This window comes from Papio anubis, chromosome 10 (assembly GCF_008728515.1).
Source record: "Papio anubis isolate 15944 chromosome 10, Panubis1.0, whole genome shotgun sequence".
NCBI classification, from domain to species: Eukaryota; Metazoa; Chordata; class Mammalia; order Primates; family Cercopithecidae; genus Papio; species Papio anubis.
In genome coordinates, this window is record NC_044985.1 from 83,127,911 (window position 1) to 83,154,394 (window position 26,484).

Genomic DNA, 26,484 nt, shown 5'->3' on the forward strand with positions numbered 1-26,484 from the left:
GTCTTTCCATGTTCCTCTGCCTGCTTTTATCCTAGTTGTGCTGGCAGCTTTGGGTGGTGCCCACCCAGGTTGAGGGTGGGTCTGCGTCTCCCAGTTCACTGACTCAAATGTTAATCTCCTTTGGTGACACCCTCATGGACACACCCAGGAACAATATTTTGCACCCTTCAGTCCAATCAAGTTGACACTCAATATTAACCATCACACTGACCTTCCTCTGACGCAGATCATAAGACCCTCATTCAAGAGGTGCCCTTTCTATACTGGGAGGAAAGAACATCCTTATGTCTGAAGACACAGTGTTACAGAGAAGTCTCTGAACAAACTTTGGGAGTTTTCTCCCAGTTTATGACCATGAGATTATACTTTTTAATCCAATCATAGTTTCCTATGACTATCCACATTTTCTTCCAACCTAGCATAAAATATATACAGGTTTACCCATTTTGCAGGAGGGGGTCTCCATTTCCTTAGAAAGGTTCCCATGTCATGCCAAACTTACTAAATACTTTTGTAGGCTTTTCCCTTGTTAATGTATTTTTTGTCATAGGGGTCTCAGCCATGAACCTAGTGATTGATGATGAAAATATTTCTTCTCCTCTACAGCATCAATTCCCCTACCCATTTTTCTTTTTCTTTTTCTTTTTTTTTTTCCGAGATGGAGTCTTGCTCTGTTGCCCAGGCTGGAGCACAGTAGCGCAATCTCGGCTCACTGCAAGCTCTGCTTCCCGGGTTCACGCCATTCTCCTGCCTCAGTCTCCCAAGTAGCTGGGACTATAGGTGCCTGCCACCACACCTGGCTAATTTTTTTGTATTTTTAGTAGAGATGGGGTTTCACTCTGTTAGCCAGGATGGTCTCGATCTCCTGACCTCATGATCCACCCGTCTCAGCCTCCCAAAGTGCTGGGATTACAGACGTGAGCCACCGCGCCCAGCCCCCATTTGTTCTTTTATAGTCACTTTGAGTGCACCATGATTCATCTTGGCAGCTTTCTTGTTGTCTTAGTCCATTCTCTGTCACTATAACTGAATACCTAAGACTGGGTAATTTATAAAGAAAAGAAATTCATTTTTTACAGCACTGGAGGTTGCAAAGTCCAAGGTCAAGGGCCAAATCTGATGAGAGCCTTCTTGCTGGTGAGGACTCTGCAGAGTACCGAGGAGGTGGCGCAGGGCATCACACAGCAAAGGGGCTCACAAGAGACAGCCACAGTGGCTTTTACAAAAGCCCCATGTTCATGATAACTAATCCACTCCTTCAATAACCCATTAATCCATTAACCTATGAATGGTTTATCACTTCTTAAAGACCCAAACTCTTAATACTGTTATATTGGGGATTAAGTTTTTTTTAATTTTTGTTTGTTTTTTTGTTTGTTTTGAGACAGAGTTTCACTCTTGTTGCCCAGGCTGGTGTGCAATGGCACAATCTCGGCTTACCACAACCTCTGCCTCCCAGGTTCAAGCGATTCTCCTGCATCAGCCTCCCGAGTATCTGGGATTACAGGCATGCTTCCTCATGCCCAGCTAATTTCGTATTTTTAGCACAGACAGGGTTTCTCTACATTGGTCAGGCTGGTCTTGAACTCCCAAACACAGGTGATCCACCCACCTTGGCCTCCCAAAGTGCTGGGATTACGGGCATGAGTCACTGTGCCCAGCGGGGATTAAGTTTTAGCATGAGTTTTGGAGGGGACAAATATTCAAACCATAGTACTTATCATTTCTGGAATTTCTATATCAGTATTCATTTATTTTAAAATATTTTCAGAATTACTTGTGATGGCAAAAATATTACAAATGCCCTAGATATTGTCTTAGTTTATTCGAAGTGGTATAACAAAAATGCCACAAACTGTATGGCTTGTAAACAACAAACATTTACTTCTCACTGTTCTGGAGGCTGGCAAGTCCAAGATCAAGGCACTGGTATATTTGGTGTCTAGTGAGAGCATGTTTTCTGATTCACAGGGAGTATCTTCACTGTGGGAGAGGGAAGCAAGTTCCCTTGGGTTTCTTTTATAGGAGTACTAATCTCATTCATCAGGACAGAGCCCTCAAGACCAAACCACCTCCCAAAGGCTCTACCTCTTAACCTTGGAGTTTAGGATTTTAGCATACATATTTGATGGGACACAAGCATTCAAAATATGGCACACGTCAAATAGAAAAAATATAATATTGTAACTGTAAGTCAAAGGACAACAGGAACAAGGATGTAGTGGCCTTAGGATAAAGTTAGCTATTAGTGAAGAAGGAAAAGGACTTTAACCGAGAGTCTATGGCTCTTGTTCAATGGAGCTTCTCCACAGTTTTAATTTTCGGGGACAGCAATAAGGGAACACCAGACAATGAAGGTAGTTAGAATTTCCAGATGGGAAACTATAACAGGTCATTTTTAGACCCAAAAATCCTGCATCTTTCCTTTTAAGGAAAATAAAACTCTTTCAGTATGATGCAGTGGTAGACACAGCTCATTATTAGGTTATAAATTTTAAAAACCTCGTTAGGATCCTCAAGCCAGGAATCTAAAAGTACAGTCTCCTTTCGCCCTGCAGACATATTTATTGGCATCTATAGTGAAAAAAAAAAGGCTTCTGAGAGTCCCAAATGTATCCAAATAAGCAGTTAAGAATACACAATGTGCATATGCCACATCAAAAGAGGTATTGTAATTTAAGGACTGTGGGGTAAAAATAAAACCCAAATCTGCCACAGTTGCATAGAAATGTGTTTAATCCTCTGTCTGAGTTATTTGGTATGAAACAACCCCCACAAACCTTGACACAAACCTTGGTGGAAAGTCAGTGAGGCCACTGGGTTCCTACAGGCTCTGTGGTAGGGTTAGCCAGTCTTCAGCCCCCTCCCAGGGCTACCACACTTCACATAAACTCTTCTGACTTTAAAGAAATGTTATGCAGACACACAGATTGTTTGCACTTGTATTTCTGAAATGGAGACACTCCTGCTCACGTTAAAGTCGCAGCAAAAAGCTTCACTGCAAAGAACAGAACCAGGGAAATCTCATTTATACCTCTTAAAGGGACTCCTGTAGGCATAATACAGTCCCCCTCTTTGGTTATGTAGCTATACTTCAGACAAGTCAGGAACTCTGGGTCCATGAGGCCTCCACATGGTGCTTAGAGAAACTTGGGGAGTTTCCCCAAAAATTATATTTGTCATGCTTCAGTGCCAAGTGAGGGATTTTTTTTAGTTCCAATTGCACATGAATATAATGATCATAATGCTAAGTAAAAATTATTGACATACCAATAGAGCTAAAATTGGTCTTCTCCACACTTTTGCATGTTTATTAAACATCTGCTTCATGCCAGACCTTGTACTGACTCAAACAGAAATGTGAAAAGAGCATGCATGTGAAGCACTGATGAAGTCACAAAGGCTAGACAGTGGGTGCTAGAGGAGAATGACAAAATTCCAGAAGGAAACTCAGAAGCATCGCAATGGAATCAGACTTAACCAAGTGATTATGGCCAAAAGTCAAAGAGCAAGGCAAAAAAAGTCTCAAAAAGTTTCATCGCCCTTGAAAATCTTTTATGAAGGTGCCATGTTGGCACCATGTGCCATCTCTCAATAAATTCTTCCCAGACAGGCTTTTCTCCCACCTTTGTGGAGAAGGCTGTTCCTTCAGTTGAGTACCAGATGAAAAGAATTGGCTTCCACTTTGAATGTATGGTGTACTAGGAATACATCTGTTGAAATACTGGCATTCCATTCAGTGTGGTAAGATGTCCACCCCATGAAAGGCCTGAAAAAACTGTCAATGAGGTAACAGAGATGGAAAAGAGAGATTTAGAGAAAAAATGTAGGTGATAAAATTGACAGCCCTCTTAAGCCTTTGTGACAATATCCAATGCTATGTCCTCTATCCCTCCCTTATATACCTCCTCCAAGCTACAACTCACCATTCTAAATCACTAATCTGATAATGGTAAACTCCTTTAAACACTTGTGACCAAATAATAATGTTCACGCTTTCAGCTTTGATTTTCTAAAAGTCAAATATTAATGCCTGACAGAAGAATCAAGAGTAACAACATTGCAATTAATTTTTAAATTTTGTTTTGCTTTTATTTTATTTTTTGAGAGGGAGACAGGGTCTTGTGCTCTGTTACCCAAGCTGGAATGCAGTGACGCAATCATAGCTCACTGTAACCTGGAACTCCTGAACTCAAGGGATCCTCCTACCTCAGCCTCCCAAGTAGCTAGGACTATAGGTGAGTGCCACCACACCCGGCTAATTAACAAAATTGCAATTTCAGTCTTGCTCTGTCACCCAGGCTGGAGTACAGTGGTGTAATCTCAGCTCACTGCAACGTCCATCCATTGGGTTCAAGCAATTCTTGTGCCTCAGCCTCCAGAGTAGATGGGATTGCAGGTGCCCACCACCACGTCGGCTAATTTTTGTATTGTTAGTAGAGATGGGATTTCATCATGTTGCCCAGGCTGGTCTCGAACTCCTGACCTCAGGTGATCTGCCTCCGTCAGCTGCCCAAAGTGTTGGATTATTGGATTACAGGCATTAGCCACCACTCCCTGCCAAAACTGCAATTTAAATGCTGAAATACTGCAGGCAAAACTTAAACATTTCATTTTACTGAGTGAGAGCATGTCCTAAAGTGAGAAGAAGATGGGAAATGTAACTTGCTCTTTCACTCAACAGTTTCTTCAGGCCTTTCATGGGGTGAACAATTTCACCACACTGAATGGAATGCCAGTGTTTCAACAGATGTATTTTTGGTACCCCATGAATTCAAAATGGAAGCCATTTTTTTTCATCTGGCACTCAACTGAAGGAACAGCCTTCTCCACAAAGGTGGGAGAAAAGCCTGCCTGGGATGAATTTATTGACAGATGGCACATGGTACCAACATGACACCTTCATGGAAAATTTTCAAGGGCAACAGAACTTTTTTTTTTTTTGAGACAGAGTCTTGCTCTGTCTCCCAGGGAGTGCAATGGTACAATCTCGGCTCACTGCAACCTCCGTCTCCCATTTTTTTTCAAGCGATTCTCGTGCCTCAGCCTCCCGAGTAGCTGGGATTACAGGCGCCTGCCACCACACCCAGCTAATTTTTGTATTTTTAGTAGAGATGGGTTTTCACCATCTTGGCCAGGCTGGTCTCGAACTCCTGACCTCAGGTGATCCACCCACCTCGGCCTCCCAAAGTGTGGGAATTATAGGCATGAGCCACCATGCCTGGCTGGGCAATGAAACTTTTTGAGATGTTTTTGCCTTGCTCTCTGACTTTTGGCTATAATCACTTGGCTAAGTTGAGATTCACTTCTATGCTTCTGAGTTCCCTCCTCGAATTTTGCCATTCTCCTCTAGCACCCACCATCTAGCCATTGTGACTTCATAAGTGCTTGATATGGTTTGAATCTGTGTCCCACGTCACAGATCCGTTTAAATCTCATGTTAAGTTATAATACCCAGTGTTGGAGGTGGGCCCTGGTGGGAGGTGACTGGATCGTGGTGGCAGATTTCTCATGAATGGGTTACCACCATCACCTCCCTGGGTGCTTTTCTCATGATAGTGAGTGAGTGTGTTATTGTGAGATCTGGTTGTTTTTAAAGTGTTTAGCACCTCTATCCTCTCTCTCTTCCTTCTGCTCTGGCCACGTGAGAAGTCTTGCTTCCGCTTTGCCTTCCACCAGGACTGAAAGCTCTCTGAAGCCTCCCGGGAAGCAGAAGTCACTATGCTTCCTGCCAAACCATGAGCCAATTAAACTTCTTCTCTTTACAAATTACCCCGACTCGCATTTCTTTATAGCAGGACAAGAACAGACTAATACAGCATGCCATATGCACATTATTTTCAAATTTCTGTTTGAGTCAATACAAGGTCTGGCATAAAGTAGATGTTTAATAAACTTGTGAAAGTGTAGAGAAGACCAATTTTAGCTCCATTGCTATTACTCTCCAGTAAAACAGAGGTAATGAAGATGGAAAGCAAAGATTTAGAGAGAAAATGTAGGTGGAAGAATTGACAGGATTTAGTAATCACTGAGATAAAAAGGATGAAGCTGGAAAAAGTAGAAGTTATAATAAGATTGGTTTTCAACAGGATATGTAAAATTCAACGTCATTCTTGAAAACAACTTATAACTTTAGTTGGTAACGCAGAGCACATATAAAAAACTTGACATTGATGATGTGGACTGTACAATAGTGTTTTCCCCAATATCTCTACTGTGAAGGACATAAATTAGGATTGATGATTTATTTGTCTGTCAAATTTTGAATGTTGTTATCACTTGAAGCTCTGAAATAATTTTTTTAAGCCGGATTAATTTTGATAACAAGGATAGCAAACTGGTACATGCAGGTGCAGTGCTGGTGGCTGACTGTCCTTGGGACAACACGTGTCCCACAAAAGCCTGCAATTGACAGATCAGTGATCTATGGATTCCACCAGGTACAACAGAATCCTGCAAGAAGTGATTAGGGTCAAAGGTCTTCATTGTTATGTATATTACAGCACTTTCATAAAAACAAAAATGTCAGCCCTGACTCAAATTTAAGGAGATATGCCATAATAGGGGCTAATAGGGGTTTCCTTTCACCGTGACTTATTTTTAGCATGATATTGAATCCTTTAGGACTAGAACCTGCTATATACTTATGGGGAATTAAAAAAATCAAAAAAGTTTTATCTTATTCTGACTGGTAAAACTTAATACTACCTGTATTATATGTGTTGAAAACTGTATCTTCATTCCTGCTCTGTGTGGGCCCATCTAGGAGGGAGTGTGTGTCAGTGTGTTTGCGGTGTTGTATATTACAGTCAAGTGAAATTAATTACGTTTGTTCAGCTTATTTCTAGCTCTTCAGTGGTTTTAGCTAAAGAAACATGAATGGCTATATCTTATATTAAGCAATAAAGGAATGTGGCAGTGTTGAGATATTAAAGTTCTTGTAAGATTTCCTGGCCGGGCGCAGTGCCTCATGCCTGTAATCCCAGCACTTTGGGAGACCAAGGCAGGTGGATCAACTAAGGTCAGGAGTTCAAGACCAGCCTGGCCAACATGGCGAAGCCCCATCTCTACTAAAAATACAAAAATTAGCCTGGCTTGGTGGCACACGCCTCTAGTCCCAGCTACTTGGGAGACTGAAGCAGGAGAATCACTTGAACCTGGGAGTTGGAGATTGCAGTGAGCCAAGATTGTGCCATTGCCCTCAGCCTGGATAACAATAAGACTTGGTCTCAAAAAAAAAAAAAAAAAAAAGGGTTTCCTTTCATAGAATTTTGTCTGGGGATTGAAATATTACATCATTTCCCTAAGGTAAAACTTGCCATGGATTTATTCTTCTCACTATTATTATACATGGTACAACATTATTGCTAAGTTCCAAGACACACGTCTTTCTAGAAATGATTAACATTTACTATCAAATCATATTATAAAAACTGTTTTAAAAATAGACAATTCAGCTAAATGGTAGTTATAATAATAGATTACATTACTTTCTAAATTAATAAAAGATGGCTAAAATTTAAGAACATAAACAACCCCTTTACCTTCAAGGAACATTAAACAGCTGAAATAAAACAAATCTATCGTTATAATGCACCAAATTGTTTTTTATTTTAGAAGGCTTGATTATATTAAAATCTATGTAACACATGAAAAAAATTATCAGTTTGGCTATAGTGACTATACTACATTCAAGTATACATTCTCTTTCAATGATTTAAAATGGCATTGTATTAACTCTATAATTATATATACTATGTGTGCAATAATTCCCAGGTATACCTAATTTTGATTTCCACCATTTTAGAAAGAATGCACCCCAGGCCTGAAGTAAAACTCTCTTCAGGGTAAAGTGCCTTTCTGGAATATTCAAATTCAATGGGAATTTTGGAGAAATGTCTAGTATTTGCTCAATAACTGCACATTCAAAAAGAGTTAGTTTTGGCCAAACCTTTATTAAGAAAAAACCCACACATATGTAAGGAAAGACACAAGCTAGAAACATGTGAACACACTGAGAACTTTTCCCAGTGCATTGGCCCCTGGCAGTGCGACCACGGAGGCCACTTGGGAGGGTGCAGGAAGCCTCCCAAGGACAAACACAAGGCCGCATTTCTCCTGAACTCAGGCAAGTGGTGTGTTTTCCCTGAAAATCTGGGCCCAACTCTCGGCTTCTTCCTCCAAGGATTCCATACTCTAAGTTTTCTCTGTAACACTAGAAGTTGGCCTGGATTTCCAACATTTCAACATTCCTAATTAAAGGAGGATTGTCTTTATCAAGCTGGCAGATGGTGCTGCAGCAGAGTCTGCTTCAAACTAAAATGTGTTTGTGAGGCCTTCTCTGTTGGATATTTATCAGGAGAAGCAAATGCACAAGGCGCACCTTTCATGACAAGAAAGTTGGTGGGTGACAGGTCATGAACGAGGTGGAGAGAGTCACAGAGATAGGGGAAGACACAGGTAGAGAAAGGTGGAGATAAACATAGGGCTCAGATTACGACTTGCAGGTCTTTCCAGCTTGAAGCCCTTTGAAGAAAAGCTGTATGTTTTCTGCAGGAGCCAGGCAAGGGCAGTGGTTCCTGTGAGAGAACTGAAATCCAACAGACTTTATCTTGAATCCCTACGCTGACACGTATAGAAGGGCAAGGTCTTTTTAACTTTTTTATGCTTCAGTTTTCTAATATACAAACTGGGGACAACGTAACTCTCCCAAAGGGATATTGTCAGGACAGGACTGTATAATAATGTATTTAAAGAGATTATTATACAACTGGCATTGGCATAGTATAAGATTTCAGCAAATTACATTATGTCACTATTATAAGTCAATTGAGTTTATATCTATCTCAGGTATTGGAGATGTAAATTAAATTATTTTTATAGAGTGCTGGCCCAAATAGTACTGATTTTGATGGCCTCAGAGATGCAGCTAGATAGATTGTGCTGTTAATACAGCATAAAAACACTGGATCAATTAGTTTCTGTTTGGGGCAAAACTTTAATTTTGGACTGAGTGGCAGTTAAAGGTTTTGTTTTCAAATAGTCTACACTGGGTTTCAAATACCAGTATTAAGGTTAAGTTTATCTCCTTTCTGCTCTTACCATAACTCTACAGGCCAAGTAAACATTCTGATAATAAAGTAGTCTCTAAAATGTGGAGGCTGCAAGCTAGCACTTGACCCAAGGGGTGAGTGATAGTGTTCTACCTCATCCCTACTGATGATATCCTTTCTGCATCTGTCTTTGGAATTAACATCAGGATACCTACCGTCAAGCTGGCCCAGAACTGTCAGCTATGGTCTTAGCTGAAAGTAAATCTTTGTTTCTCAATAAAGCACTCCTGAAAAGCACAAGACTTTAAGAGCCAATGGAAGCCATCATTAATTGTAATATTTTAGCTAAGTGTGTGGCCAGAAAGTCCTCTAGGAATAGCCTTCTTATAACTCTAAATTATACTCCTATAGTCATTTACCTAAGACTGACAATACTGCGGTAAAACAGAAAATCTTTAGGGGGTGGGACCTGAGACATCTCAAAAGCCATTAGAAATATAAAATAAATTTGAGACAAAATTCTTCTTTTCACCTCTTTAACTAACTTCCACAAATGGAAGTAAAGCAATAAATTTATTTCTTGAGAAAGGCATTGTTAGTGGCAAGTTTTGGCAAGGATATAGAGCAATTAGAACTCTCATACACTGGTGGTAAAGGTGTAAATTGGTACAATCGCTTTGGGAAATTGTTGGGCAGTATCTACTAAAGCTAAATTACAAATATTCTATGACTCAGCAATTCTGCTCCACCAGTGAGACATACATATGCCTGACAAAACATGTACAAAAATGTTTCCTTTATGCATAATAGATAAAAATTGACAATAACACAAATGTCGACAGTAGAATGGATAAATAAATTTGGTATTTACATAATGGAATACTGTGTGTCAATAAAAAAAACTATTACTACATACAATTCAAGAGATGAATTTCATGAATACAACATTGAGCAAAAGAATCCAGACCAAAGAGCACATACCACATGATCCACTTTACCGAAAGTTTAAAGCCAGGAAAGTCAGAACAGTGGCTATTCTTAGTGGGACAGTGACTGGAAAGGGGAACAAAGTGGGAGGGGACTTGGTAACAATTTGTTTCTTGACTTGGGTGTTTGGTTATATGGATGTGACCACTTTATGAACATGGATCCAGGTGTACACTTATGATTTGTGCACTTGTGAGCATCTATGTTATACTTCAAAAAAAAAATACACACACACACAGCAAAACAAAATGACTCATACAAAAACTAGAAAAAGTAGACTATGGTTTGGAGAGATACTTTGCTAGTTCTGCCAGTTCTCTGAGAAGAAACATTAGAAGCAATTTTAGAAGACATGGCTTCTACTGTAAACATTCGAGAAAGTCACCTTTCCTCTCGTGGCCTCATTTTCCTTTTCTGTAAGAAGAAGGATGTCACTAAAGGCTCCCTAAGATTTCTCTTGGCTCTAACACAGGTATACTGACCTCAAAACCAGCACACTTAGCTACCAAACTTGTTGCCTCTTAGACTGGACTTGAGGAAGCAGATCACACTTTTGAAGTTTTCTCAAAGGTAAAGCCCTTCTCCCTTAGGAAGATTCTTGGACAGTGTGATGGAAAACAACATTAGCACAAACCCCTAGAAAATGATTTTTTCTCTGGTTGTCTGTATCCTGTCAATGTTGGATCTCGTTAAGCAATAAGCCCTTGAAGAGAACTTATCATTAATTCTAAAACCGGTTGAGCATCCCTCAACCAAACATTTCAAGTCTGCAATGATCCAAAATCCAAAACTTTCTGAATGCCAACATGTCACCACAAATGGAAAATTTCACACCTGACCTCATTCGATGGGCTGCAGTCAAAACACAGGTGTACAATACACCGTTTATTCAGCTTCCCCAAGGGGGGAAAAAAACCCTCCTATTCCCCTTCAGCTGCGACATATCTTTTCTGTTCATGCCCAGATTACCCCACACAAGTACACCCACCAAGGGTAATAGAAGGGCACATGTGCCGGCTGGATTCACCAACGGGGGTTCCTGCACAATGTCTCCACATGGGACCCAGACCTAGGTACATCGCTCACTGTGTGTTTTTGTTTGTTTGTTTGCTTGTTTGTTTGTTTTTTATTATTTGCACTGTGGTGCAATAATCTACAGTGGAGAAAACTCTACTGAGGAGGTCTGAACCGAAATTAAATGCAAATAGTTTAAATGAGGCTTTTTTTATTATGCTAACCACCTCTTTCCCCGGGCCAAAAGCTTCCCTAAATTGGGATTCTCGTTTAGAGATGGCATTGCCCCTAGCCCAGCATGGGGAAGAAGGAAGAACCATGTTTTAACAGGCTCTCTTCCCTAGCCCCTCTCTTCTTACCTTGGGACAATCTAGAAAAAGTTATTAGGATGGAAAATATTTTGCTGAAACTTTTGTGCATATCGTTTCTGAGAATTTTCCAAAATAGTAAAGGGATGCTGACTTCCCACTAGGACTCAATAGAGTGTAGCAAATCAAAAAATTTTCCGAAAGGCATTTTCCTACCACTCATCCGACCACATTCCCCACCCCGCAGAGAAGTATTGTGGCTGTAAGCAGAATGGGATCTGATATTCTCACACAGAAATAGGTAAGTTTTCAAACCTTCAAAGGAGAAAAGAGCAGATAAAAACTCCACTATTGTAGATTTTGGAGTGGGGAGGGATGGGGTGTAAGAGATGACAAGGAAAGAATAGACATGTAATCAGGAAAGAAAGAAACTCACTTACTTTGTGTAGTTGAGTAGGGATGAGGTGACATCAGCTCTCTGATGAGTGTGGAGAATGACTTCTTGAGCAATACAGAGAACAGTTTCAGATTCTACTCCCAGTGATCTGCGGGTCTTGTCTAATCAGGGAAACTTTATTTTTCATCATTCCTTACTGAGCTGTGACACATGAAAATAATTACTGAGGTTAGAGATGGAAAATATTTATTAGGTCAGCTCGACCATCCTCTCTGCTATGGAGGCGGGCTCCCTGCTGGGCCTGGAAGACAGAGCTGTGTCTTCCAGGCATGTCATTACCTGGTATGTCCCCGTCTCCCAGCACCTAAAAACCAGGTTATCCATCCCTGCGGGGTCTCTGCTGGGTCTACGAATGCCAAGGAGGAGAAAGAAGAAGACAGGAAGATGTAATCCTGCCACAGGAACGCCTGGCTCCGAGCCACTGGCCAACTATTCAAATGGGTAGTTGTTGGATCTGGCTTTAGAAGGTTGAGCTCCAACGCCTCCATGGGAGACTCCATTACCGGCTGCTTATGTGAGAGGTGCTGGAGGCCACGGCTAAGGCTGGGAAGCCTTTGAATGGGTTGTGTCCTGTGCTCATCCTTTGTCCTTTAGTAAGGCCTGGCTCCTAGGAGTTGATGCTCAGTAGCACTTGCCGGGGTGCCTGCATGCCCCACTGGCTGTTACTCAGTGAAGGAGGAGAGACCCGGTTCGCTCTCGGCTGGCCTAGTGGAGTCACTCCCGCCGAGCCTTCTTCCTTTCGGCTGTTTTTCTTCTGCTTGGCTTCGAGCTTGCTGACATTGAACCCTTCTTAAAGAGACCAGGGCAGCACTTAGCAGTCTAAAGGCGGTCTCTTCAGAGCCATAGAGACAGGGCCGCCTCCTGTGCTAGGCTCTCCAAATAAACGGCTCTCCTCAGCCCCCCACAGCTCCAGTCTGTGCGCCCTTGTTTCATGCGGAAGTCTGGGGCTGGAGGTTCTCTACAGGACTCAGAGGCACTTAATATGTGTAAAATCGTGCTCTCTGCTGAACCCCACTGCCCCCGGGAGCCGGGAGTGCAAGGGCCAACGCGGCTTCCATCGCCTCAAAATCGCCTCCCACATTGACAAGGAGCTTTAGGACCCCACACAGAACTGGCCTCAGAAAACAGCCCAAAGAATGGATTCAAATTCCTATCCAAGCTCCAGAACATCTAAGGGGAAAACGGAGCACACGTTGCTATAAAATCAAGGAAGTGACTGAGGGAGAAGGTTATAATGATTGAAGGGATGCACGTCGAGGGCCAGAGTTGCTTGTACAGGTGGTGGAGGGCGAGGAAAAGCGTCCACGGAAAGACAAATGATCCATACAGTCTGCTTGTCCACGGACAAGACGGGCCTACACGGGATGTTTTTAGGGTAACTGAAAACCATCTACAATCCTCCTGAGTAATTGCAGAGGCCTGTGGAGAGGGAGATCTTTTACTGGCGCTAGATTGGGCCCTGGTATTACCACAAGCTGTTTACATCCTTCAGGTCTGCCAGGCAGGGGAAGCGATAACTGAGCCCTCAGCTCCACACTGAGACTGTGTGTTTGCTGGTGAGTGGTGTTTTACATAACACATCTTCTCACAGAACTTTGTGCTGCATATTAGTCAGGTCGCATTAGGAGTCTCTTCACTCCCACGTCCACTTCCGCGGCCCAGACGTGCGCGCCCAGTGGCCTGGAAGTCCTCCCCACACATCAGCAGGGAGCACTGCATCCCGGGGAGCAACGTCCTCACGGGGAACTGAGGCAGCTGTCTGAGGCCAGGTCCACACTTCACTAAAATAACTGGTCTACTTAGTGTTAAAAGTGGGGGAAGTCATCACAATCATTTGAAAAACCCAATTTATTATTTTTACTGCAATCATAATGTATAGTGTGGAGGCTTCTTTCCTACATGACTTACTAGCAGTTATTATGACTATCATAATTTTCCCTGGGAAAAATGGAAATATAAACAAGATGCCATATATAATTGGATAAGAGTAATTGAAGATAATAGTCTTAGAACAGGAGGTTTTCCGATCCAAATAATAGTTAAAATTATAATGGTATTTCAAGACTTGCCTGCTCTCTACCAGACTTGGATAATATCTCTTTTGGCTTTACCTTAAATATCTATTTTTTACTTGCTCCATATCCACTGAGGGAAATGTGGTAGGGAACTCTCTAGCCTCATTTCGATATATTTTTCTTATTCATTTTATTATCCATAAACACTTCAATTTTCCTCCCTTATTATACCGAAAAAAGTCATGCTTTTCACTTTTCTTTCTTGGAAAATAAATTAACCAAAATGTAATATGATATTTAAGTGAAGAGTGCCACTGACATTAAATGGTCCACGTGGCGTTACATTATGTTTTCCACTTTATTCTGTGCATCTTTCTAATACAGGCTAAAACTGGTGTTCATGTAAATTGCTCTGGTTTTATCAAACAGGATGCTGCATTCTTTTTGAAACCCAGGGCTCTGGTGCAGTAATAGAAAAAAAAAGGCAGCAACAAAATAATGGGCACTGGCAATCAAACTATCATTATAGGTACATTATGTGCAGGGGGCTAAATTGGTAGAAGGCCTTTACTTTTAATTTCTGCTCATCTGTTCACCATTATTAAACGAGCTTAGACACCAGAGGAGATTTAAGAGTGACAGAGGGTAATTATACACTTTAAGAAAAGATATTTTTCATCACAGGGTTAGAACTGCACCAAGAGAAAATCCCATTGAAAATGTTACACAGGCCTCTATGTATATTCTTGTTTGGACATGTAGGTAATTTTCATTTTATATTCTAGTTTTACTTTCACATGCTTGCAATTCTTGTTAGATTTTTATAGTTTGTCTGGATATCGCTTCAAAGTTTTTTTAAAAAACATCATTTTAATAAATAAGTGTTCATTTTGCATTGTGTACTTAAAAATAATTCATTATGCAGTTAAGGAATTTTTAGTATTCCAATTATGGGTAGTGTCATTTGGGATGAAACAGTGAATATTTTAAAAATAATCAGAGACTTTGGTTAAACTCTTGAATAATTAAGGGAACAAAGTTGTGGGACCTATATAATTTTTAAAGTTTTATTTATATATAATTGACCAAACAGTAACTACATATATTTAAACTGTATACTTTTATAAATTTAGATATACATAAATGATATATCTATTTTTATGTCTATACCAACACAAACACAGACTAGTAAAACCATCATCACAATCAAGATAGTGAACATAGCCATAATTCCCCAAAGTCTTCTCACGCCTATTAATTTGTAATCTCTCCCTCACACCCCTCCTTAACCTCTGCCCCAGGCAACAATTGATCAGCTGTCACTATAAATTAGTTTGAATTTTCTGCAGTTTTACTTAAATGGAATCATACAGTATATTCTCTTATTTTCTAGCTTTATTCATTCAGCATCATTATTTTGAGATCCATGTTATGTGTATCAATAGCCCATCCCTTTTTATTGCTAAGTATTATTCCATCATATGGATATATCACAATTTGTGTATCCATTCACCTGTTGATGGCCATTTGGATTGTTTCCAATTTTTGGCTATTTGTATTGGCTTGGTTCTCCAGAGAGACAGAATCAAGAGTATATACATATGGATATATGAGAGGGGACTTATTTAGGGGGGTTAGCTCACACTATTATGGAGGATGAGAAGTCCTGCAACAGGTCATCTGCAAACAGGAGACCCTGGGGTGCTGGTAGCATGGCTCAGTCCAAGTACAGAGGCCTTGAAACCAGGGAAGCCTATGATGTTAACTCTCAATCCAATGCCAAAAGCCTGAGAACTTAGAGGGGCTGCTGGGGCAAGTCTTGGAGTCCAAAGGTTGGGAGTCTATAGTTTGTTTTCCAAGGACAAGAGAGGAAGGGTGTCTCCCAGTTTCAGCAGATAGATTGACATATTTGCTTTTTCATTGTTTTTGTTCTCTCCAGACCCTGCTGGATTGGATAGTGCCCACCCATATTGAGGATGGATTTTCCCCACCTAGTTGACTCAGACTCACATGCTAACCTCTGGAAATACTCTCACAGACAGACCCCAAAATAATGCTTTACCAGGTTTCTATGTATTTCTTTTCTTTTCTTTCTTTTTTTTTTTCTTTTTTTTTTTTTGAGATGGAGTCTCGCTCTGTCGCCCAGGCTGGAGTGCAGTGGCATGATCTTGGCTCATCGCAAACTCCACCTCCCAGGTTCAGGACATTCTCCTGCCTCAGCCTCCCGAGTAGCTGGGACTACCGCCTGCCACCATGCCCGGCTAATTTTTTTGTTTTTTTTTTTTTGGCAGAGACGGGGTTTCACCATGTTAGCCAGGATGGTATCAATCTCCTGACCTCGTGATCCACCCGCCTCAGCCTCCCAAAGTGCTGGGACTACAGGTGTGAGCCACCGCACTGGGCCGTTTCTATGTGTTTCTTAATCCAGTCAAGACCACGCCTAAAGTTAACCATCACACTATTACAAATAAATTTGTTATAAACATTTGTGTAAAAATCATTGTATGGACATATACTTTCCTTTTTGGAAGGAGAGGGTGGTTTCAGCATCTTATATTCCCGTCAGTGATCTATAGAGATCAAGTTGCTCCTCACCTTCACCAACACTTGATATGGTCAGTCTTTTTATTTTAGACATTCTTATAGATATGTAGCGATTTTAGTAGTACCCTAGTAGCTAAAGATTTTGAACTTTTTTTTTTTTTTTTTTTTTGAGACAGAGTCTCACTCTGTCACCCAGGCTGGAGTGCAATGGCACAATCTCAGCTCACTGCAACCTCCACCTCCTGGGTCCAAGTGATTCTTCTGCCTCAGCCTCCCGAGTAGCTGGGATTACAGTGCACACAACCACGCCCAGCTAATTTTTGTATTTTTGGTAGAGACAGGTTTCACCATGTTAGTCAGGCTGGTCTTAAACTCCTGACTTCATGATCTGCCTGTGTTGGCCTCCCAAAGTGCTGGGATTACAGGCATGAGGCACTGCGCCCAGCCTTGAGCATCTTTTTATATACCTATTTGCCATTCATATATTTTCTTCAGTGAAGTGGTTGTTTAATACTTTTGCCCCTTTTTTCGAAAGGGTTGTTTTCTTATTATTGAGTTTTGAGAGATTTCTTTATTATGTATACTGGATATAACCCTTTTATCAGATGTATACTTTGTAAATACTTTCTCCCAGTCTGGGGTTTGTCTTTTTATTCTTTAACAGCATCATTCAGAGAGAAGTTTACCATTCGATGAAGTATAATTTGTCTTTTTATTTCTTTTATGGCTTGCTTTTGGATGTTGAAAGAAAATTTTGCCTTAAGAAAATTTTGCCTAATTCAAAGTCATAAAAATTTTCTCTCATACTTTATTCTAGAAGTGTTATAGTTTTGTGTTTTACTTTTAATTCTGAGGTCCATTTTGAGTTAATTTTTAAAATATAATATGAAATGTGGATGGAAGTTTATTATTTTGCGTATGGGTATTTGCCTGTTCTAGCACCCTTTATTGAAAAACCTGTATTTTCTGCAGTGAATTGCCTTTGCACTCATGTGAAAAAAAATCAATTACCTATGTATGTATCTATTTCTGGACTTTGTATTATGTTGGTCAATTTATCATTATGCCAATACTGAGTCTTCTGACCCGCAAGCACTGTTTATCTCTTTCTTTATTTAGATTTTCTTTAATTTCTCTCAACAATGTTTAATAGTTTCAGCACACAGTTCTTTCATATCTCTTGCCAAATTTTAATTTTAAGTATTCCATATTTTTATGTTATTGTAAATGGTATTGCCTTTTAAGTTTAATTTCTGATTGTTGCTAGCAGAAATGCAATTAATTTTTGTACATTAATTTTATAACTAGAAATCTCAATGAACTCATTTATTCTGGCTCATTGTAGATTCCATCAGATTTTCTACATGGATGATGACATTGTCTATGAATAAACACAGTTCTATTTCTTCCTTCCTAATATGGTGTCTGTTATTTTTCCTGCCTGATTGAACAGAATAGAATATCCAGTATAATGTTGAATAGAATTGGTGGTAGAGGGCATGGCTTAGCTTGTTCCTGATCTTAAAAAGCCTTTCGGGTTGGGCGCGGTGGCTCAGGCCTGTAATCTCAGCACTTTGGGAGGCCGAGGTGGGCAGATCATGAGGTCAAGAGTTCGAGACCAGCCTGGCCAATATGGTGAAACCCTGTCTCTACTAAAAATACAAAAATTAGCCGGGTGTGGTAGCGCATGCCTATAGTCCCAGCTACTCGGGAGGCTGAGGCAGAAGAATCTCCTGAACTCGGCAGGTGGAGGTTGCAGTAAGCCAAGATTGTGCCACAGCACTCCAGCCTGGGTGACAGAGCGAGACTCCGTCAAAAAAAAAAAAAAAAAGAAGGCTTTCAGTCTTACCATTAAGTCTGATGTTACTTGTAGGTTTTCCAAAGATGCCTTTTGTCAGGTTAAGGAGGTTTCTTTGTATTTTTCATTTTCTAAGCACTCTTCTCAGAAATGTATATTGGATTTTCCTAAATCTTTTCCTGCATTTATTGAGATGATCACATGGTTTTTCTATTTAGTCAGTTTGATTTATTTATTTATTTATTTTTGAAGGAGAGAGAGACAGAGTCTTGCTCTGTCACCCAGGCTAACGTCCAATGGCATGATCACAGCTCCCTGTAACCTTAAACTCTTGGGTTTCAGTGATCCTCTTGTGTAAGCCTTCCAAGTAGCTAGGACGACAGGTGCATGCCACTACACCCTGCTATATTCGCTTTTCTAATGTCAAAATATCCTTGCATTCCTGGAATAAACCCCACATGGTCATGATGCATTACTTGCTTTATATATTGGATTTTATTTGCTAAAATTGTGCTTAAAATATAGTGTTACTTTTTTTTTAAGTGAAAGCAAGTTTACTAGAGAAGTAAAGAAATGAAAGAATGGCTACTCTATAGGCAAAGCAGCCAACGTGCAGCGTTACTTTAAGTAATGGGATATCATTTTGTTAAAAATACCAAATACAAAATACAATAACTGGAGTCTAATACAAAATTTAAACTTCAGTTAACTTTTGAATAGTTCAAAACATAAAATCTTAGGATGGTAGAACTTTTTGAAAAAAAAACTTTAAAATAAAAACTGATGTTGACTTTCTGTAGCATTGTATCTATACTATGCTAAGTAATTGTATACCTTATTTGTACTGCTTTAAATTATAGAATGTATTTAGTATTGCCTCCCCAATTATAAAGTTTTTAAAAACAATCATCACGTTTAACCTATCTTCTGTGTTCTTCTGAGCTCCTAGAACAGTATGTGACTACCTGGGTGCTCACTAAAATACCCACTAATTTAAATGGATTGATTGAACACCTTCTACTTCTCAGTGACCTTCAACATTGGTAAGTTCAGAATTTTGCACTTTTGAGAGTGATGGGAAAGGAATAAAAAGCTAAACTTTTCTACTTCCCAGTCTTTTGTTCCTAAGCACAAAAATAGCCAGAGGAGAAAGAGTAGGAGGGGTTCAAAGTGAGAGGTGGGTCTAAGTGAAGTGGGTTCTAGGAAGGCTGCTACTCTGTTCCCTCATATCATAGGTTCAAGTCACCTGTGTAGGTAGTTCGATTGCATGTAGAGAACCCAGGTTTCACATATGAACATTAGGGTGGCATTTGCAGGATAATTTCACTGTTGTTATTGAATTCATGTACAGGCTTGAGAAGTAACAGTCAAGAATTGGAATTGATACCACAGATCAGTTGCTATGATCCCTAAGATATCAGCTACAAATAGTTAGCTTTCCCCCAATTCAGAGTGTCACAAAGAATAAAATAATACTGATTATCTTTCCAAATGATGGCAAAAACTCTGGTGTTACTCAATAAATGCTGTTATCTGGTGGTGAGGAATTGCAAGTGATGGTGATTCATATACATCTGTTAATAGTCATCATAATTTTCTTATATTGATAAACAGTTTTTTAAATGAGAATGTCAGAAAATATACTCTCAACTCTGCTACCTTAGAAATGATTTAATTATTCTTTTACAATTCAAAGGATCTGTCAGTTCTTTTTTTTGGTGGGGTGGGGAATGGAGTCTCACTCTGTCGCCCAATAGCGTGCAATGGCATGATCTAGGCTCACTGTAACCTCCGCCTCCTGGATTCAAGTGATTGCCTCAGCCTCCCTAGTAGCTGGGATTACAGGCGTGCGTCAGCAAGCCCGGCTAACTTTTGTATTTTTAGTAGAAAGGGGGTTACACCATGTTGTCCAGGCTGGTCTCAAACTCCTGACCTCAAGTTATCTGCCTGCCTCGGCCTCCCAAAGTGCTGGGATTACAGGCATGAACCACCGTGCCCAGCCTGTCAGTTCTTACAATGACTAAAAGTTCACTGGAGCATAGAGAAGTTCTAATTAAGAAAATGTTAGTTAATATTTGATGCTATATTGAAATATTGCTATATCCACTTTGCAATAGAGATATTGCCTTGCATTTGTATATTATTTCCTTAAATACATAATTATGAAATATCATACGTAATAAATATATAACATATATACATGATTAAAATAGTAATAAACAAAATACCTGTGTATCACTATCGGTAATTTGAAATTCCCTATGTAGCCTTCCCAAATTATATTTCCGTCTTTCTCCAATCCTGCATTTGTGTATAGACTTTTCTCAAAATTTATCATATACTTATGCCCTCACATTATGTTGTTTGGTTTGCATGCTTTTTAACTTTATATGAATTAAATAATAATTATGTATTTGGTTTTTATCTTCACATGTTTGTGACATTCACCTATGCTGATATATTTAGCTGTAGCTCATTTATTTTTCACTGCTGTATGGTACTGAAGATCCCTGACTTATGGTAGTTCAATTTAATGATTTTTTTGACTTTACAATGGCATTATCTTTTACTTTAAGTACAGTATTTAATAAATTACCTGAGATATTCAACATTTTATTATAAAATAGGTTTTAGGTCAGATTATTTTGCCCAATTAGAGGCTAATGTAAGTGTTCTGAGTACGTTCAAGGTAGGATAGGCTAAGCTAAGCTATGAAATTCAGTAGGTGTATTCAATGCATTTTCAACTTAGGATATTTTAAACTTACAATGGGCTTCTCAGGATGTAATCACGTCACAGGTCAAGGAGTACCTGTATTCCATTATCGAATAAACCATGCATGCTAGGCATTCTAGAAATAAATACATGTTTAAAAATTTTTTGATTAATGTTTCTAGATTGTGTCCACCTCAGAATGCCTCAAAAGAGGCCGCGTGCAGTGGCTCATGCCTGTAATTGCAGCACTTTGGGAGGCCAAGGTGGGTGGATCACCTGAGGTCAGGAGTTCGAAACCAGGCTGGCAAACATGGTGAAACCCCATCTAAAAATAAAAAAATTAGCCAGGCTTGGTGGCGCGCGCCTGTAGTCCCAGCTACACAGGAGGCTGAGGCAGAATCACTTGAGCCCAGGAGACAGAGGTTGCAGTGAGCTAAGATTGTGCCATTGCACTCCAGCTTAGGTGTCAAGAGCGAAACTCAAGAAAAACCAACCAAACAAAAAAAGAATGCCTCAAAAGAAACTCAACCATTTCCTTCTTGAGAAGCAGTGTAGGGAATGCGATTAAGAGACACTTTCAGGGCTTGACCCTTGGCTTCACTGGTGTAACTTTAAACAGGTTACTTAACCTCTCAGTGCCTCAGTTTCATCATCTGTATCATGGGGATAACAATAGTATCTGTCTCATAGCGTTGTTATGATGAAATGAGATAATATACATGAAGTGTTTAGAAGAGTTCTTGACTCTTTTTTTTTTTTCTTCTTCTTCTTTTTTTTTTTTTTTTGAGAGGGAGTCTCGCTCTGTCGCCCAGGCTGGAGTGCAGTGGCACAATCTCTGCTCGTTGCAAACTCCGCCTCCCGGGTTCACGCCATTCTCCTGTCGCAGCCTCCCGAGTAGCTGGGGCTACAGGCGCCAGCCACCATGCCCGGCTAATCTTTTTGTATTTTTAGTAGAGATGGGGTTTCACTGCGTTAGCCAGGATGGTCTCCATCTCCTGACCTCGTGATCCGCCCGCCTCCGCCTGCCAAAGTGCAAAGGGGATTATAGGCGTGAGCCACCACGCGCGGCTGGTTCCTGGCTAACATTTAAATGCTCAATAAATATTCGCCATAAGAGATTTGGAACAATCTCTGCAGATACAAATGTCTATGGTAAGGTATTTTAAGAATTTTCATTTGAGGAGAAGAAAAGCATGGTTCCTAATACTTCTGGAGAAAAGATGACAAATTTTGTTTCTTTCTTGTACTGTCTGTGACATTAAAGAACTTTAGATGGAACACAAAAGAAAAAGGATAAGCTTTAAGAGGTCGTATCACTAGGGTACAGCCCTTTAACAGAAGAGATGAGTATCTCTTATCTGTATTGTAATCATAAACTTCATATGGCAAGTCCATTAGGATATAAATTCATGGTGTTCTTTAAAGAAAATTAATCATCATGAAGACCTCTAAGTGAATTGAAAACTCAATGAGTAATCGGAGATTAAATCATCATCTTTTTATGGAATGAATACAATTTACTACTAAAAAACTACATTCATCTCCACCTTTACCCTGGAAAAGAACAAATAGCGGGAGGGGGAGGAGGCAAACTTTCCTCTCTGAAGTACTTTAAGGATCTGGAGTCTAAATGGCAACCAACAACATACCTTCTGAATACAGGAAACAATCATGTAAGATAGGTACCGGTAAAATGAATATTCTTTAACTGTCTCACAAACTGGGAAATAAAATTTAGGATTTTTAAAGGTGACTCCTCTGTTCATTATTTGGTTATGATCTAATTTCAAATGCAGAGATAAGCCTCAAAAGTAAACCTTCACCTTTCCTTTTCAAAATCTGTTATTCCTTGCTATTAAGGTAAGATAATAAAATTATAGGACTGGAAACAATCTCATGCTAGTCATGAATTAATATATTCTACTAGTGACTAAGAGACTGTGAATGACATGATTCCAGAAAGGGTGCCCACCTCAACCCTATTCAGCTGCAGGCTTAGAACAATGCTTGGTACATTCACACATAGATCATATTCAGTGATTGTGGAATGAATAAAGGAATAAACAAACTTCTATGTTACCTTGAAATAACAATCGTCTCTATTTTCATCAGTCTATCAAAGTACATTTCAATGCTTGTAGGTTAATAATTCTCATTGCTGGATGTTAGTTTTTGTACCTCAATTATATCCCAATGCTATATTCAAGATCAGTGGTTCTCAACATTTTCAAAAACAAAGACCCCCTTTTAATAGCAAACGTTTCACACAAAAGAGATAACATCGTTTTTTTTTTTTTTTTTTTTGTATTTAGTGTTTGATACAATTATAAAAATTTGAGGATCCCTCTAAGTAATTCCGTGGGAGCCTACAAATTGGAAATCAAAGTTCTAGATTCTTTTCTTGTGCTTTTGTTTCAGATTGAAAGAGAAAACCATTGCTCTGTATGCTCTATGTGGAAACCTTTAATGTGATCGCCAATCACTGCATCAGTCACTCTTAAGTATTTTTAAACCTTAGCAAAAATAAATCCCTTTAATCTTGCTCCCAGCCTTTATTTTTACAGTACTTTTATTTTTCATAGTCTTTTCTGAAACTTCTCCAACATTTCCACATTTTCAAGTTGCAGAAGCCACAAGTGGTCACAGAACTCTGGTAGCACTCATTTATTAAGTGTAACAGGGTGACAGCCTTCTTAAAGATAGGCACTTTTAAATACAGAAAACAGCGACTAAAAATCCAAATTAAAAAATAAATGTTACTAAACAATGGTGGCCTATAATGTTCAGCAAAAAAAGATATCACAATATAATCCATAAAGTTACTGTATTTCTTGGACCTTATCTCTCTCATACTAGTGTTATTCTGCTGTGTAATGGGATACACAGTTCATGTCTCTAACCCATAAAAGTGCAGGAATGAGTCCCATATGTACCTTTGCCTATTCTTTATGATGTAGATTCTGATTAGCCTCTGGGCCACACAAGTTGAGTTAACATGTCTTTCCAAACAATTCTGTTGTATTTCATTGCTCAGACTCCTGTTGGCAGGCTGATGAAATGAACAGTTTTGTTCTCCCTGTTCCCTCAATCCAACTATGGTATCGTGGAGTATGTTCCTAGAAGCGAAACTATCACTTCTTTGATCAGTCTTTTAAAGCATTAATAAAGCACAAATCACATCATTTTTATCAGCATAGGTGGGAATTATGAGCTACCTAGAGATTTTCCAAAATCCTGACCGGGCTACAAGTTGATGTGGTAATTTATCTAAGCCCTTAGGGCCACTGCACTGTGAAAGAAGTCAGGAATATATGTTCTTGGGTTTTTATTCAACTTAAAGCTTGAGGGTCTCAGAGGACAGACATGTTAATGATGAACTAGCAGATTTCTCAATCTGATTTCCTTTCTACCAACATTTTCTCTTATTCAGTCTGAGTTTAACATAAAAGAAGAGCAACAAACATGAACCACAAGATGCTTTCATTCCTGGATTTCCCCTTGAGCATCTGTATAGTTTGGGGCAAGTCACTACCTCCCTGGGCTTGTTTTCTCTCTAATATATGAATAATGATGTCCCGTAAGTGTTATTTTGAGGATCAAATGGGACAATGTTCAAGGATAGGCTGGGCAAACAATAAAACAAAATTAAAACATAAGGTAGTATTGCAATTATAACCAGCAGCATCTCATAATCTGATGATTTATGTGTGACTTTATCTTCCATTGAGCCCATAAAGGGGTTGGCAAACTAAGCCAGTGGCCCGTGTCTAACCCGTGGCCTGTTTTTGAGCCATCTTTGAGCTAAGAATGGTTTTTACATTTTTAAAGGGCTGTAAAAACAAAAGCAAACTAAACAAACAAAAGAATAATAATAAGAAGAAATCACAGAAAGCATATGCCAGCTGCAAAACCTAAAATAATTTACTATTGGCCCTTGGGCCCTTTACAGAGAAAGTTTGCAGACTCCTAAAATAGCAGAAATAAGTCGCATGAGTTTAGACCGACAATATCTCTACAGACTCTAAGCATAGCACCTTCTGCTGCCTCCCATTTCTTCTCCTAGTTCGAAATCTCTCCCAATCCTACACAGATAGGCTATGGATGCAGAGTCCATCTTTTTGTCATCACCGGGGGTGGGGGAGGTGCATAAAGATTCTTCAATCACATATGAAAGATTAAATCAATTTTGAAGTCACATGGTTTGGGAGGCCAGCAAATCTGTGTGCTCAAATTGACCTGTGGTCACAAATTATTTTAGAAAAAACCAAAGGATTCATATTTTATATTTTTGTTTCTCTCCTAATAATCCACTGCAAATCGAATTATCTCATCTCTCTTTTTCTCCTATCACCACAATCTCCAAGAACCCATAATCCAAACTAGCACTGGTGGCAAAGAGCCTCTGCATAATTAAATTGAACCATGTGAATTCTGGATCAAGATTAAGAAAAAAATTAAAGCATTTATTGTGTTGAAATTTCTTATGCCAATTTTCTGCTAAAAAGGAGGATTCAAAAGGTCAAGGATTTTGCAGCACAGACTTAGTGGTATATTAGTTACAGTAATCCAGCCTGAAAATTCCAGCAGAAATAAATACAATGGAATGCCATGAATTACAAGAGACCACAACTTTAATCAGCTCATGGGAAAAGAAAAACATGCATTTGCCTATTGACAGTTGATAAACTGAATCCTGAAACTCTTTTTGGGGTTGAGGAGAACCAGGGGCTCACCATCACTGTTATTATATTGAAGAAAATATATTGAGCTTCCATTCCCCACCCCTGCTCACTGTGATATGAAGGCACACAGAACAGAATACTATCTGGATTCCTTCGGCAGATGCTCATTATATGCATTTAGTGGGTGTTCTCTGAGTCAGACAACACCCCAAAGCATAGGAATCAATATGGTAAGATGGTGAGTAACAGAATGATAGAAACTTTATGAATTATTTTACTTTAATTTCAAATGCAACATTATAAACCATGGTTTGAACAGTCTTAGCTTGCGAATCTTATTTATACTAATATATGGGAGAAACCTCAAAATTGAAAAGAACACTATTCCAGAGACATATAAATATTTGTTGAATATGTTTTACCTTAAGAGTTATATAGGCCGGGCGCGGTGGCTCAAGCCTGTAATCCCAGCACTTTGGGAGGCCAAGACGGGCGGATCACAAGGTCAGGAGATCGAGACCATCCTGGCTAACACGGTGAAACCCCGTCTCTACTAAAAAAATACAAAAAACTAGCCGGGCGAGATGGCAGGCGCCTGTAGTCCCAGCTACTCGGGAGGCTGAGGCAGGAGAATGGCGTAAACCCGGGAGGCGGAGCTTGCAGTGAGCTGAGATCCGGCCACTGCACTCCAGCCTGGGCGATAGAGCGAGACTCCGTCTCAAAAAAAAAAAAAAAAAAAAAAAAAAAAAGAGTTATATAGAATTCATGACCTTTTATTGAAACACAGTATCCAGATTTCATATGAGTTTTGACCCATAAGAATAATGCCTGGATTTACAAATCCTTTTGTTTCTTAAGATTAAATAGTCAACAATGCTAAAGTAATTTTGGAGGGAGGGGATTACTTAATA

The 26,484-nt window shown here is 39.6% G+C and overlaps 1 long non-coding RNA gene across 1 annotated transcript; it reads right to left on the reverse strand.

Moving 5' to 3' along the window:
- Positions 1-1,739: 1,739 nt before the first annotated feature.
- On the reverse strand, positions 1,740-15,929 carry LOC103876425. Its single transcript, XR_002516221.2, has 3 exons — positions 12,099-15,929; positions 11,803-11,960; positions 1,740-3,778 (listed from the first exon to the last, which is right to left on the reverse strand). It is a non-coding gene; the product is annotated as an uncharacterized LOC103876425 (long non-coding RNA).
- Between the last annotated feature and the right edge of the window lie 10,555 nt (positions 15,930-26,484).